Here is a 17,478-nt window from a genome sequence, read left to right on the forward strand (position 1 = left end):
TGAGATGACAATGGTATCATCCAAATCATAGATACTATCAATTGCTTCCATACTTGTATTAATTTTAGAAAAAAGATGTTAAAACTTTTGAAACCCTGACCCAAGTATTTGAATTATTTTCTGTCGTTCTTGGGGAGACAACTGATTTTTTCCTTTCTTAATTTCTTTTATTGTTTGCAATTTATGGGATTCCTTTTGGGCATCTTTTATACTCTTTATAGCACCCACTACATTTCCCACAGCAGAAACAGTTGAACCAATTAGGTCTTTATGTTTAAGAATAGTTGAACCTCTAGCCATGAGAGTATCAATTATCCCATCTCCTTTTTTTCTAAATTGATGTCCAACACCCCTTTGTCTCTGAGGTTTAAGGTATCCTCGACCAAGATACATACCTTCCCCCTTGTAGTATGGGGAAAGGAACATCCCATCCCCTGTAATTATTTTATATTTTCCCAACTTGTGTTTCCTCACAATAACCATCGTATTTATTTATTGGAAAACTTCATGTCGGTGAATTCTGATGGATATAACTTCTCCATTAAAAGAAATCATGCGATTATCTTTGTCGGTTATCCTAAAATTTACTCTGTATATTATTTTTCCTGACACAGGTAGATAAACCAGATTTTTGGTTCCATATTGAATTTATAACCAATTGGGGTTGAGTATGCACTGAATGAAAATATTGTATTTGTTCTTATTCCATCATTATAAGCGCCATCAATCAAATCACAGTGAATTAATACCGAATTTATTCCTGAGGATATTTTAATGACATTATCACTGTAAAACGTCCCATTAGTTTCAATCTTTTTTGAGGAGAAACCCAATAACTCTCTAAATGAATTATCAATTGTGAAATCAACCTTGTAGTTATTTTTAAGTTTAATCGTTGATTTTGAAGTATGTTTTTGAATATCTATAACAATATTTTTTGGTTCATCACCCTGTTCTTTCATAAGGCGAGCAATTTCGGAAGATATTTGAGAAATCTCATATGCTCCGGGTGAAACTGTTATCTTTTTGTATCCACTTCCCGGATTATAACTAAACTTGTCATTTTTCTCGGTGATATTAAATAAGGTATTATAAGTTTCCATGGACAATAAAGACGCCTCATATTCTTTTGTTGCGTCAAGTTGTACTGGGAATGGGAATGAATATGTGTGATCGCTTGTTGTGAAATTAAAACGAAGGGTTGTGCTTCTCATCTTATTTAATATGGGATGAAATATCTTTGTATTGACATTTATTTATTATTTTCATGTTCATCAACTGGTCCAAAATGGCTGATGCTTCATTAAAACAATTGTTATTTCCAGCCTTCTTACTACCTAACAGCAATAACAGTCTATTAACTAATTGTAATGGGTCATTTGGAAGAAAACTAACACCTGAACCAAGGCTACTGAAAGCCTGAATAATGTGTTTCCCTTCTCATTCTTCCTACTTTTACCAGATAGACTAACCCTGTAATTAAGAGAGTCCAGCAGATCAATATATACTCTATCAACCTTATTTTTCATATCCAATGGTTTATCAAAATACCTTGATTCATCCCTCACAGTTGAAGCTTGTCTTCCATCTTTTGTGAGAAGAAACATTAATCTGGAGTTAGTTTAACAGGAGGTTGAGCAGAACTAAAGAACCTTAATTCATCATTAAATATCAATTCCTTTTCTTGAACTAGATGAAATATTGCTGGTTGCTCTGTTGGAATGAGTCCTGCTTTGGTTTTTGAATCTGCTGAATATTCAATGTTTTGAAGACCCTTCACAATATAATCAGGGGGTTGATTAATCCCTTCTAGTTGTTGAAATAATCCATCATCATATTCTAATTCTCCTATATGCCCTAATTCTTCCTCTGTCATTTGACTGAAATCTTTGAACATTTGAAGTTTTTTAGGAGTATATTCTATTGTGGGAACTGTGGAAGCATCTATAATTTTTTTCTTGGGAAGTTTTTAAAAGCGGTTTAAAAAATTTCTCTTGTTTTCTTTCAAATACTTCTTCACCCGTTAGTTTCTGTCTGCGTTTCTTCTTTATATCTTCCTGTTGTTTTACAACTTTTGAAACCAACTCTTGATGCTCCTTAAATCTTCTTGCTCTTTCTTTCGCATCCAATTTTTTATAGTGTAGTCAATAGTAGAAAAATCGTGCAAATTATGATACAAGCATCAAATATGGCATTTCTGTTCTGCAGGACTTTCTGATCAAATCTGCCTGATTGGCCATTTGAAAATCCAAATTCTGAAAAATTAGAAAAAAAAATGTTTTTTGAAAAAAATTTAAGTCACAGCTGGCTGAAATTCTTGAAGCACAAGTGAACATCCCAGACAGAGAACCAAGGGGAGATGCAGTCATCATTGATGGCTCAGCACTTATCAATGCCCTACCTCCACGCACTTCAAAGATATTTGATGACTATGCTAAAGAAGACATCATCCCAAAGGTGGAATCCTATGGTGCCAGGTACGAGAGGGTGGATGTAGTGTTTGATGTGTACAAGAAGTCAAGTCTGAAGTCCGAGGCAAGGTCGAAAAGGGGCAAGGAATCAGAAGAAGAGTGACAGGAACCAGTAAGACCCCAAGTAACTGGAGAAGCTTTCTTCGAAACGACAGCAACAAGACTGAGCTGTTTCACTTCCTTGCGGAAAAGATGTGTGAAGCACAGACGACAAGCACAGTCATTGTCACAAAAGGAGAAGATGCCATGAGCCACATAAGGAAGTCACTGGATGCTATGTCTCCATGTTGTAATGAAGAAGCTGACACTCGAATATTTGTACATGCCAGGGATGCAACGACGGATGGTAGCAAGTCCATTATCATAAAGGCTAATGACACAGACGTACTAGTCATAGCACTATCTGTACTGCCATCCTTACAGGAACTAGGTCTTGAGAACATGTGGATTGCCTTTGGCCAAGGAGCCAAGGCGCGATGGATTCCAGTCCATGAGGTAGTTTCTGCAATAGGGCCTAAGAAAGCTAGACGGATCCCATACTTCCATGCGTTCACTGGATGTGACGTCGTGTCTGCCTTCCGCGGTAAAGGGAAGAAAACTGCATGGCAGACTTGGAACGTCTTTGATGATGTTTCTGAAACATTCAACAATCTCAGCCAGCATCCAACATCGATTTGTGATCTTGACTTTTTGAAGTTTTTTTTTTTTTTCAAAATTTGGATTTTCAAATGGCCAATCAGGCAGATTTGATTAGAATCCCTGGAAAACAAATCTGCCAAATTTGATGCTTGTATCATCATTTGCACGATTCCTCTCAAAAAATGCTGTTATCTGCCCCACTATTATTGGAAAATATCATTCACTGAATTATAAAGGTCAACAAGGCAATTTTCCTTTTCTTCATCATTAAAGTAGATGTGTTCAAAGAAATCCTTTTCTTTAACTATTTCATCAAAATATTTATTAACATTAATATGAGTTGTAATTTCTTCTTCACTAATACTTGTATCTCTGCTTTTCATACGTTTGCGTTGAGTTTCTTCATCAACATCAAAACCGAATGTTAAAATCTTAACCCCATTACCACTCAGATGTTTAATAAATTGTCTCATTCCTTCTGGATTAGTTTTTAATATCCCAAGACCACCAGATTTTAGTTTCTTTAACTCACTCTTACAATGTGAATATTTTGTTGTACCAAGAGACACCTCCTCAAATATTTGACCTTCATTCCTCAATAGCATATGTTCCTCTTCTGAAATATTAATAATCTTCACCTTCTACTTCTCCAGGTCTTATTGCTCTAGTTGTTGTTGATACAATACGAACTACATGGTGCTTTTTAAGCAAATTTACAATATTTTCATATGTACTATACAAGAACCTTGATTTATGAAAGTTTTGTCCAGAAGCAGATTTACCCACAAGATTTATAATAATAGTTGTCATTTATATATGTAATTGTTTATAACATAAAAAATATATTTTTTAATATCTCATCTTGTTTCACAGCAATATATTTATATTTTTCAGTCGTGTGCTTCATATAATCCCAAAATTCTTTTTTACTACATCATGTAGAACAATTGTCTCTCCAAAAATTGTTTATATCTCTTTAATCTAACTTGAATAAAATAAAAGTATTAGCATTGTTCCTTGTTGAGTGACGAGGGAGTTGAAAGTATGATTGACTGAGATAAATACAATTACAAGAAGAATGTCTCCCTCTTGTGTAGTAGCTGTCCATTACCGTTTGGTTTCTCTCATTAACACAATCATCAAAGAAAACGAGGTTCTTTTTTGATTTATCCAAATCTTGGGGAGAAGGTATATCATCTATAGTATCACTAAGAATACAAGTTATCGGCTTTGATTTCTTTTTATATCTCTGTGTATCACAAAATAGTTGTATTTTATCTTCAATGTTGTAATCATTTAGTTTGTTTTGAAGTTTAAATAAACCGATTATATCTTCTTTTTGATACTTTGGTTTGATATCATCAGTAAATTGTAAATTTTTGAGAATTTTTGAGTCTGTTCAGTCATTCTTGTGTCATTGTTGACCTGAGTACATTCTTTATATGTTTCAGCCTGGAGAAACTTCTCTCTCCAGTCGTATTAGTTATCATTAAACACAAGTAAATCCGTAGTGCTATTTCAACATTAGGGAATGAAGAAGTTAATCCATTTTTTTAGCACAAGAGTGTAGATATCAGAAGCTTCTGGTGTTTCATGCTTGTCCCTGAATTCATAAAATTGCCCTACAAAGTTTTTAAAGTGAACAATTTCTGGCACAAATTCAGGTTCGATGTCATCTGAGTAAATCTTCTGAAACTTGGCTGCTGTTGTTGAAATGTCTTCATCGTTCATTGTTGGAAATTCGACCAGGAAACCAAACAATGAATGAACACTTTTATATGCTTCAATGCGATGAGTAAGAGCTGAGCATAACTTATCTATGATGGGTAGATATGTTTCCACTTTAAACTTCTGGCTTCCTCGCAAAGCACCATCTTCAGCATTACCATCATTGATTTGTTTTCTTCTTCTATGCTCTCGTTTTTGTTCATCGTGGTATTCTGTATTTTCTACTTTTTATTTTGCTTTATTTTCAAACACTTCAAACTGATTCCGCAGTGACATCAAAAACTCCAGTAGTGATGTAAGAAGTTTAATAGCTGATTGAAGCTCCAGTGTTTCATGCTGAAGTGATTTGCTGACTTGATTGAACCTCTCTAGTATGACAGCCCAGAAGTGGGTCAAGAGAACTGTTTCCAGTTTTGATAGCTGCTTGAGTATAGCTTTTGCCTCATAACATGTGTCAACCTTCTGATTTACATTTTCTGAGATTAACTTCAAAGCTTCTTGAAAATATATGTACCCTTTAGACAAGGCTTTTGTGGCATCGGCCCTTGCAGACCATCTAGTATCTGATGCTCTTAAGTACCAATGTAGATTCACTTCCACTTTCAGCTTTAAGGCACTGAAGCATGACTGACCAACGTTGAGTTGAAGCAGAAACGAAGTTGTAAAGTTTTTGTATAAGACCAAAAAATGAAACTGCTCCAGTGCAGCTTTCCGCAGCACATACACCTACCAAATTAAGTGAGTGTGCAGCACATGGAATGTAATGGATAAGATGATTGATGCCGAGAATATGTGCCTGAAGTCCTTTGTAGCATCCTGACATGTTTGATGCATTGTCATAAGACTGTCTTCTTAAATTAGCTACATCAATTCCAATTTATTCAAGGAATTCCAAGACAATGTTGGCAAGAGCTTCTCCAGTGTGACTTGCAATGGGAATGAAAGTAAGAAAATGTTCAACCACCTTATGATCTGATTTTCTAACATAGCGAATAATCACAGTCAGCTGATGAGTGTGTGATATGTCTGGCATTGAATCAACACTTAGAGAAAAGTATTTAGCTTCCTTCATTTCTTTTACAATCATTTTCAATACTTAGTTTCCCATAATCTCTATGACTTCCTCACATATTGTTGAACATAGATATGAAGCTTTTCCTCATCCTTGATTACCATATTTTGCTATATGAGAACTAAGAAAAGGATCATACTCAGCAATTAATTCAAGAATCCCAACGTAGTTGCCATTCTGTTGAGAATTAAATACTTTTGTATCACCACGAAAGGCTAATCCATGAGATGAGATAAACTTTACAGCTGAAACTACTCTTTGCATTACTTTTCCCCAGTATTCTGTTTCCTTTGTGAATTGGATTTCTAACATTGAATCGATTTGTCCAAGTGCATTTCGTCTAGAAATCAATGTCATCATACAGGTGTTATGTCCAGAACTGCTCTCATGTTCTGAAATCCATGTGGAGACATGTTTCCAGTCTGAAAATCCACCAATGGAGAACTGGGTTTTTGATCCATGTATACCGTCAAACAGAACACAAGCAAAACAATATACATTTTCTGTTGAGAGAGAATACATGAGCCACTCCCTTTTAATATTCTCACCAGTTATATGTTTTCGGAATATCAATGAATGAGAAAATTTTCTTTTCTGATCAGGGTATTGTCTTACTGATGAAGAAAAGTCGTCATCATGGTGCTGGCATTCCACGTGACCTTGTTTACACCAAAAGTCACGTACTTCTTCTGTTATATTTGAGGTACTCCACAAACCAATGTCATCTTGAAACTCGGATCCCAGGTCCTCTTTCTTCAGGTGGACAAGCTCAGGCTGCTCATCATCATCAACTCTTGTGACATTGGTATCGCAAGAGACAACCAACTTCTAGCGCCTCAGCCTCTTTCATGTTGCCATCAAAATCACTAGGTTGAGATGCATCTTTTGTCTACTCTGTTTGCTGTTCTACTGCTGGTGCTGCATTGCATTTGAACCCAAAATCAAATAACTTTGGACATTTACTGAGCAGTTCTTCATGCTTCAGTATCTTCTCTTGTTGTTTTTTATTTTGCTTGCTCCACTCTCAAACCTCTTCTTCTCCGACATGTTTAATCTAAAAGGGTGAAAATGGAAGGACTGAACAATCGGGGTCCGTGAGTGCGCAATGCGCATGCTGTGCATGCGCACTCGCGGACCCCGATTGTTCAGTTGGGCCGAAAAAATTGCGATCATTATTCATTAAAAATGGGAAAATGAAAATCCTATAAAATGGAAGGTAGGCCTTTGCAGATGTATATAGGCTTGACAAGTTGACACAATGACACACTACTATAAGACTTTGACTTGGTATGAAGATAACAAAGTGCGGAATTCCACAAAATGTATAGGATAACGTAAATTAAAATTACATCACAGAACAATGCTAATCTACCCTCGATCAGCACTTTTGTCTTTGGTGCAAGCACAACCGCAAAGCAATGACGAAAGAAGAAGACGGAAAGTTTCGATGGAATGAGCGATTTCTTGTACAGGCCCTAAGCGAGTATGAGATCGTCTCATTGTAATCAGGATTGCCAGTGCCAACGAGTTGGAATAATGGGCAAGAAAAAAATTTCATTATATTATACAGTATATTAATTGAGCTGTTTTTAAAGAGATAATTCAGCATACTTATACTTTCATTCTGCATTTACAAATGAAGTAACTTTTCACAGTAAATTAATTTCACTTAATCTCTGGAGGCCCTCAGCTGGCAGAGGCCCCTGGGTTGCAGCCCATAAAGCCCATGCCTTAATCTGGCACTGTGTCCCACTCAGGAGGCTTTCCGCTACGGTCCGCTACATTAACCACTACTCCCGTCCGGGTCGATCCGTGTCCCACTCTTTCGTGTGCACTCATCCATGTTATGTCACATGCACTCCGCACATACTCCGGCACATTGGGCACTCCAAGAAACCCTGGGTCCTTGATTCCCCCCAAGCTCGACACACACCCAATCGCATCATGTACGTGCCCGGTCTCGCCATGACTCACCTTCGTTATACTCACCTCCTCCCGTTCTTCGAACACTCTGTCACGCTGCAAATATAACACGTCCATGCATTCAATAATCTCTTCCTTTACTCTACTCCCTGTTTCTACCTGTTTTGCTTCAATTTCAATAATCTCGATTTTTACCTCATCCACCTCCTCTTTAACCATCGTTAATTCCCGATGCGCCCCTCCCCTCAAACGTCACCTTCGTTGTTTCTATTTGTGTTTCCATTTCCCGTTCCTTTGTTGCCATCGTCTGTGTCACCTCCTCTACTTTCTTCGTCAGTTTCTCGTGTGTCATTTTGCATTCGATTTTAATTGCAGTTATCTCTCTTGTTTCCTTCTCGGCGGTTCTTAACTCCTTTATCGCCCCTGTGTTCTTCTCCATTTGTTCCTTCAACTCATTCTGTCCGATCGTCAGTCCATCTACCTCCTTCTTTATCTTCCCAATCTGTCCCATCAGTCTGGCCTCACTCTCCCTCATCTCTTCCTGGACACCAATCCGACACTGTGTTCCAGGCAGAGCACAAAACTCCATGCAACGACACGAGTGCAGCATTTCCACCAGCCTTGAGAAGTTCAGCATGGATGCCACAGATACCTGGAGCTTTACCCCGTTTCAACCCCAGTTCACCGCAGCCCGTGTTTCCACAAGCGAAGGTGGACCACAGTCAGGTCAGGTTCGATCTGTGACCTGCTACAGGTACCTTGTAAACCTGCACTAACCTGTTCCATGGTCGGGTTGTCAGCGACTAAACCGTCTCCCCCACCAGGTTTTCTGGTGAGGAGGGTGTTTGGATATGGACACCCAGCAGGATGAAAAACAAAACCTGTCAAAGGGCAGAGGAGCTCCTTGTGAGCCAACGGCCATCCATATTTAGTGCCCAACTGTGGCGGCAGACGTCCTCCTGCAGTTGGGTTACTTCTTATTAGGAGGTTGGTGGCAGGATTTGCACTCCAGCCACCGTAAAACCCTTCATTCTGCAAAACACAAAAACGCAAAAAAATCTGAAAACCCACTCCGTGGGAGTACCTCCTGTGCAGCTTCCCTTCGCAGGGCAGCTCACCGGAGACGGGATTGGGGAAAAGCCTTCGGGACCCCCAATCTTTGATGAAAGGAGGGAAACCACAGGGTAACATCCCTGGGTCAGATTGCGGGAGAGTGTGTCGGAGTGGTGCTGAGGTGTCGTCCACGAGACGACGGTCTCCTTGGGTTAACCTGAGGCGGTCCCTTCGGATAGGTGCCTGGAATGTCCTATCCCGAAGAGAGGATGATCACCTGTCTCTGTTATCATCTGAGCTCAAGCGTTTGGACATCGGTATTGCAGCTCTCTCTGAGGTTCGGAGACTGGATTGCGGCGAGATAATGGTGGGTGGTTACATCTTCTATTGGTATGGTCACTCTGATGGTTACCATACTCAAGGAGTTGCTGTAGCTGTGTCCAATAAGCTGACCCCAATGATAATTGAGGTAACACCGGTCAACGAGCGTAATATGAGACAAAGGATTCGTCACTCCTTAGGTGTCATTTCCCTGGTCTCTGTCTATGCTCTGACTGAGGCGAGTGACCTCACCGTGAAGGACACATTCTATGCCATGCTCGAGTCTGTGGTTGATCAGTGCTCCAGACGAGATACAGTTCTAGTCTTGGGGGATTTCAATGCATCGACTGGAACTGATAGGGATGGTTATGAGACATGTGTTGGTCCCCATGGGTCAGGAACTATGAACCAGAATAGCACTAAGTTCCTTGACTTTGCAAGAAGTCATGGACTTAGGGTGGCTGGTTCATGGTTTCAGTACCCACAAGCTCATCGCTGGACTTGGTATTCCAACGCTGGCGGTGTGGCAATGGAGATTGATCATGTCCTCGTTGACGGTCGCTGGAGGATGATCCAGAACTGCAGGGTCTACCGGAGTGCTCAGTTCCTCAATACTGACCACCGGCTTGTTGTAGCAACTCTAAAGCTGCACCTTAAACCCTGGAGAATGGTACCATTCCAGCCTAGGCTGGATGTTGGCAAGTTCAAGGATGAGAGAGTAGCTGAGGAGTTTGCGAACAGGCTGACTGGACATTTGAGGTGTCTGGGTGCTTTGGGGGGTCCTGAAGAGTTGTGGAGTGCCTTCAAGACCACCGTCCTTGATGTTGCCGGTGGATGTCATGGAATTCACCGCAGGGCAAAGAAGGATTTTGTCTCTCAAGGACACTGGATACCATTGACCAGAGTCGCAGGGCCAGGCTGATTGGCAGAGCTGAGCTGTTCAGGGAGCTGAGGCGTAAAACTGTACGTGCACGAAGGGTGGACAAGGAGGCTTATGTGCGAGGAATCTTTGAGGGGTTAGAGTATCACCTGTGGACAGGTGATTCTTGTCCCGCTTACAGGGGAATTCACGCATTGCATTCATCCAAGCCCATCCCTCGGAGCACTGCAGTGAGAGCAGAGAGTGGAAGGCTCTTGACAGAGGAGTCTGAAGTGAAGGCCCGCTGGGCCGGTTACTTTGAGCGGTTGTAATAGGCTGATCACCCAGCTGTCGAGTTGGACGTCAAGGGTGTTACAATCCCTGTTGCTGACCCTCCAATCAACTGTGGTCCACCATCGCTTGTGGAAACACGGGCTGCGGTGAACCGGTTGAAACGGGCTAAAGCTCCAGGGATCTGTGGCATCCATGCTGAACTTCTCAAGGCTGGTGGAAATGATGCACTCATGTCGTTGCATGCAGTTTTGTGCTCTGCCTGGAACACAGGCATCATCCCAACTGATTGGAAGAGGGGCCTTGTTGTCCCTCTCTGGAAAGGGAAGGGTGATCGCCAAGACTGCAACAACTACCGAGGGATGACGCTGCTCTCAGTGCCGGGCAAGGTCTTTGCTCGGATAATTCTTGATAGGGTTCGCCACCATCTGCTTGAGCACCAGCGTCCAGAGCAGTCAGGCTTTACACCAAAGAGGTCAACGATTGACCATATCCTTGCTCTTCGTGTCCTCACCGGACGCAGACGAGAGTTGCGGCAGGGGCTGCTTGCAGCCTATGTTGATCTCTGTAAAGCGTTCGATTCAGTGAATCGGGATGCCCTCTGGAGGATTCTTGGTCTTCGTGGGGTGCCACCAAAACTGATCGATCTGATGGCTGAACTCTACTCTGGTACTGAGAGTGCTGTGAAGTGTGGTGGTCCCATCTCTGACTTATTTCCAGTTGTTACTGGAGTTCGTCAGGGGTGTGCACTGGCCCCCACACTTTTCAGCACTTGTATGGACTGGATTTTAGGGAGGATGTCAGAAAGATCTCGCTGTGGTGTATCGTTTGGGAATGTCAAGATCTCAGACCTTGATTTCGCAGATGACGCAGTCATCTTTGCGGAGACTTTAGATATCCTTTTGGGGGCCCTCGAGGTGCTGAATGAGGAGTCGGAGCCGCTGGGATTACGGGTTTCTTGGGTCAAAACTAAGATCCAGGCTTTCAATGACATCTTGGATGCTGCTCTCCTGTCTGTGTCTGTTTGTGGTGAGGATGTTGAGGTCGTGGAGAGATTCACTTACCTTGGCAGTGATATTCATGTCTCTGCTGGCTGTGAGTCAGAGGTTAATAGACGTCTGGGTCGGGCCTGGGGAGTCATGGATTCACTGGATCATGGGGTGTGGCGCTGCCGGTACCTGTGCGGAAGGACGAAAGTCCGAGTCTTCAGGTCCTTGGTACTTTCAGTCTTGCTCTATGGAAGCGACACTTGGACTCTGACCAAGGATTTGAGATGGAGACTTAATTCTTTTGGTACCAGGTCTCTTCGAAGAATCCTTGGCTATCGCTGGTCAGATTTTGTGTCCAACGAGCGGTTGCTGAGAGAGACTCGGATGAGATTTGTTACCTGCATGTCCGTGAGCATCAGTTGCGGCTGTATGGACATGTGGCTGGTTTTCCTGATGCTGATCCTGCTCACCAGATTTTCTCAGCGATGGAGTCTCGTGAGTGGAGCAGCCCAATGGGCCGACCACGTGCCTTGTGGTTGCAGCAGGTTGACCGGCATCTCAAGCAGATGGGGTTGGGCCTGGCATCTGCCTGGGGGAAGGCCAGACGGAGGCCCCTGGAGTGCCTGCGTAAAGTGGACGCAGCGACGCACTGTTCTGGCACATGCTCCCATACCTGACCTGACCTGACTTGATCCGACACTCCCTTACCTCCTCTCGTACCACCGCCATTTCTCTGCCCATCGCTTCCCTCATCTCCCTTTTTATTTCATCGCGCATTACGTCCATTTATCTGTTGTCTTCGTCCATTTTTCTGCTGTTTTCTTCACTCGACATTTTCATTTGTGCCTTTAATTGCCTCATGAGCAACATCATGTCATTATCGGGCTACACTGGTGGTGATAACCCGGCATTCTGTGCTATCGGCGCCGCATTTTCCAGAGACCGAGGGTGGGGGTTATTTTCCATCTCTCCCATTGCTTCCTCTTCACCCTCCATTGTGACTTTATGTGGGTCCTGGGTCCATTCCGTATCCATATTTACATCATCTACATGGCCCACCGGGACCTGCCGTGTTGGTCCGCCATTGTTCGTCACAATAAATTTAACTAAAATTTGATCTAACCGCTCTGAATTTCGAGTTGCGTGAAATGCACCACAGGTCGACGACCTGACACCAAATTATTGATCAAGGGGTTTGAAAAATCTCCCACTCCTGGACACCAATTGTTGTGGACACGGGTACCGAGACACCATCTTATCACTCAGGGGGATTAATCCCCGGTTGTCCTCGGAAGAGCCGGACTTGGGGCCACCGCTCACAATTAATGTTGTGGTGTGGTGGCTTGTTTTAGAACCACGAACGCCACCCAGTTTACCACGAGTTTCAGTGTCCACCGTCTAATTATTCCGTTTAACTGGAGGTCACGTGATTCCCTGAGCAGGGAGTGCACCCTCGGCAAAGCACCAATGTTATCTCGATGAGATTTTAATTAGCGCGGCCGAGCGTTTTAACCGCTGGTGCATGCCGACTATTTTTGGTCAAATCTGTGGTAATTACCTCTCAGTCTATCTCGGTTCGGACAATGCTAGACCAATGGAAGGAAAGGACAAACACGGACAGGTTGGAAGTCGACAAATGATTTATTAATAATAAAATAAATAAATAAAAACTTTTTTTTCTAAGGTGAATAAGGAATAAATTTCAAAGCAAAATCAATCAAAATGCCAGGAAAGAGACAAAGAGCATATGCTTATTGGGGGTTGACTTACACCTAAACACAGACAAGGGTACCTAACAGATCATTCGGGGGGTGGTGGGGGGGGGGGAGAAGAATCGTCTTGCTCACCAGAAAGTAGTCGTCCGTGAAGTGAAAACATCCTGAAATGTGTGCGTGCGTGTCACGTCCATCGCCAGCACCCAGCCTTGCCGTGCACGCTCTCGCGAACAGCCTTGAACACTAGTCGATGTCTGGGAGGGCACCGAGATCGTCTGTTGTGGGTTTAGACCCTGGTGCTGCGAGACGGGCAGTTCCTCACACTTCATGAAACTGGTGACGTCCAGTGACCCACACGGTCCGTCGGTGACTGACCCGCACCTCACTTGTTGGTGACCGACCCATGCCTCACTCATTTACCCTAGGAGATAGATGGCTTTAATCAGAATTTTGGGTAAGGATGGTTTGATAGGCCTACTTTATGTAAAAAGGGGTGCTGAATCCAAAAAAAAGCAGTCTTATTGACCCCACTCAAGACAAAATGACCATTTTAACCCCCTGTTTGACCAAATATAACCATATTTGGTCAAATTACGTTGGGTAGGCGGGTTTAATCAGAATTTTAGGTAAGGCTGATTTGACAAGCCTACTTTATGTAAAAAAGGGTGCTGATTCCAAATAAAACCGTCTTATTGACCTCAATCAAGACAAAATGACAATCTTAACCCTTTTTTGCCAAATATTCCCTTAGTCCGTCAAATAGTGGGTTTAATCAGAACTTAAGGTAAAGATGATTTGACAAGCCTATTTTAGGTAAAAGAGGGTGCTGATTACCAAAAAAGCAGTCTTATTGACCCTATGTAAGACAAAATAACTATTTTTGGTCAAATATGAATAGGCCCCAGTGTTGTTCTGGAACAACACTGTTGTTCTGGAATATTGTTCTGGAAAATATCAACATTTCAAATATTGATATTTGCAAGCTTTCCATTTACCACATTCAATTAGTCATTTCCATTATCATCATCATCACTGTCTTCTTCATCCTCTGAATCATCATTAGTAATACAATCATTGTCATCATCATCCTCATCTCCATCTGTGACATCTTCTGGTTCCATGGTTTTAAAAAGAATAGTTGGCAGCTGACTGCTGGTAAACCAGAGTGGTACAAAATCTCCATTGACCTCTTTCAAGGCGTGATCTGTGGGTTGAATGTTCTCTCGTGGATCTCTTAGATGTGCGTGCTTCCAGAGATATGCCATGTAATTGCACCGTGCCAATTTTTGCATCAGAACATTTTTGCAGGGTGGGAGCATGCCTGCATCAAGTCCCTTTATTTTCTCCAATGGACTTTCTGGATCTGTCGGTTTGCATTTCTGTAGGAAGATTTTCAACCTGGCGTCATTCACGGATGATAATGCTCCCTGACCATAGAGTGAACACACATATCTTTCTACAAGGCTGTCGTCATCATCAAAGGCGGTTGTCTCTCCGAGCATGCTGATGCCTTCGAGATGGAGAGCACTCTTCTGAGCTTTCTTCAATGGGTTCACCTTTCCCTTCCTGAAGAAGGGCGACGTAGAAGATGTTTTCATTGTAGCTGTTGGTGTTGATATAACTGGAACTTCATTTTGGACACAGATGCCCTGTGTGTCATGATACATTGATTCATCATAGTTGTCCCAAGCTGTGTTTGTGCTTAGTCCTTTGCTTGCTTGCAGGCCATCAGGAAGAACTCGGTTCTTCTCAATAATGTCAGCGGCAATTTGGATCTCATATTCTTCTGCAGTATGATATCCTATACAATGGCTGAAGTGATTAATAATTTCCTGAACCTTCCTGTAGCCAGTAATACTCTTCAAACCCATGCCCAGCAGCATGCGTTTCGATGGCTTCACTGTTCCATTAGTAATTTTGTAGATATCATCCTCAGCTGATGATTCAATATACCGCTCCACTCTCTCACTGGCGTCATCTTTTGAGCCGGTGTACAGAATCCTATAGAACTCTGATATTTCAGTAGGTATATTTGTATACTGACCATCATGGATTGCTTCTACTGTGATTGGATTTGGGAGTTTATTCTCTCGGAGCTTCTGGATCTTCCCCCTGAGGAACAAAGCTACATTCTTTATTTCATTGTCCATAGCATCCTTTGTGATAGAGAGATAGGTCCCTTGTTTTTTACTTTCTTGATCAACATGAAGCTTGCTGCCATAATGTGCTTTGATTTTGGACAAAAGATTGTATGGTTCAGAGGTAGGGTCTTCCCTCCCCTCCTCTTCTTTGAGAAATTCAATGTAGGTTTGATTGACATCAACCAATTTCTTTGAAATTTCTTTCAGAAATATTTCGGAGTCTATATGTGAAATTATTCTTAAGAAAGCAGATTCTCGTCTCTGTGCGTACGTTGAACCTTTTTCTTTTATTTGAACCTTGGTACCTTTAGCAATATACCTTGCTCTGCATGTGTTGTGGTAGTTGACTTCCTTGGCTATGAAGTCAATGTGCTCATATTCACGAAGGAAATCTTTGTCGTTCAGTTGCCTTGCAGCATTTAAAATACTGTCCTGTGCTTGTATAGTTTCATATGGAGATAGTGTTTCAAAACCACTGGGGAAATGCTTACGGTCCGGACCATTGCAGAAAATACAATTTTTCTTCAGCACAACAGTAGTTGAGGCAGTTGCCACTGGGGGCTGTTCCACCATAGATCGTGTTTCAACAGTAAAATGTTCATCAGAAAATATTTCCTTTTCTTTTGACTGTGTCTGATAAGCCGTGAATTTGCTGTAACAGTCACTATGAAATCCATAATGAGGCAGTGGTTCAGCTTCAAAGTTAATGGATTCACATATAACGAGGTACTTTGATCTCTTCTGATATTGAATTCTGGATTGAGCGATGTCACCTGCTGTTTCCCATGTCTGTTTAGTAAAAGGAGTCACTGCATCAACATCATGCTCTGTATCACTCACATGCAACACACACTGCAACGGCACCTCTCCACCATCAGCCATGATGAGGATTAACTTCCTGGGTAGTTCCTCACGGAGCATGTCCCAAAAACATGAACTGTCTTGTCAGCTGCACAATGAGATGTAGGCCTAAAGCACATGTTATATCATCTGAGCCACTCAAGGAGGTGATGCCACCTGCAAACAGAAAATGAAAATACAAATTAAAACAATTAGTCTTAACATTATTGTTGATTTTGCACACTGCTTGAAAAGACTATGCAAACATGCGATATGCCCCAACATGGAATTTCAAACTTTTGACCACTGGTGGCCAAAAACTGAACAAAGCGATTGGCCAATTGGTTACTTCTTCATTATATATTTTTCATATATATTTATACGTCATGATTATCATGAACAGAACATAATATTATGTGATACAATCCAAACGATGTGCACACCTTCAGAACATCAAAACGCGGACCAATAGAAATTGACCAAATATCATCATAATTTGACCGGAAAGGGTTAAAATGGTCATTGTGTCTTGAGCGAGATCAACAAGACTGCTTTTTTTGGAATCGGCACACTCTTTTACCTAAAATAGGCTTGTCAAATCATTCTTACTCAAAATTCTGATTCAACCCACCTACCCAAAATAATTTGACCGAATATGGTCATATATGGGCAAGAAGAGTTAAAATGGTCATTTTGCCTTGAGTAGGGTCAATAAGACTGCTTTCTTTGGATGCAGCACCCTTTTTTACATAAAGTAGGCCTGTCAAACCATCCTTACCCAAAATTCTGATTAAAGCCATCTATCTCTTGGAATAATTGTCGGCACTGCTCACACCCACACACGCACCACATGCTCGCTTGCTCAAGCACTGGGAAGGACGAATTGTCTCATTGTTGGTGCTGGTCAGCCACCCACACGCGCACCACACGCTTGCTTTCTTCTCCTATTTTGCGCGCTTACACCCGCTTCTTGCTCGCTTCTATTCTTCCTCCCTGGCTTTCTTTTGCCCCGGTTTCTTCTCCTCCTTTTCCTCTCTGGCTTTCTTTCTCGTTCTCTTACTTCTCTCTTTCTTCTTTCACTTCTCTCGCCTCTTACTTCTCTCTCCTCAGAACGGACCTCCAATTTGTTTTATATCTGCGGGCCGTCTCGGTGGGTGCAGTCAATCCCAAGCTCATCCCACCCCACTTGCGCACGGATAACATGACGACCCGTGTGCTCTCAAAAAGGCGGGCATCAGTGCTCGCGAAAGAGCATGTGCATAAACGTTGCTGAGGAAAAATAAGGGCGGGCGTCAGAGCTCGTGAAAGAAATGTGTGTAAACGTGTCTGTCGTAAGGAAAAAAGCTTCCCATAAGAGAGGGGATGTATTCTTTACCCTTCTCAACGCATCACATTTAAAATCCCATGGGGATGGGGCTAATCTGAACATGCATTTA

Source organism: Eptatretus burgeri, chromosome 8, assembly GCF_056783735.1.
Source record: "Eptatretus burgeri isolate ZD-2024b chromosome 8, Ebu_testis_v1, whole genome shotgun sequence".
Classification (NCBI taxonomy): domain Eukaryota; kingdom Metazoa; phylum Chordata; class Myxini; order Myxiniformes; family Myxinidae; genus Eptatretus; species Eptatretus burgeri.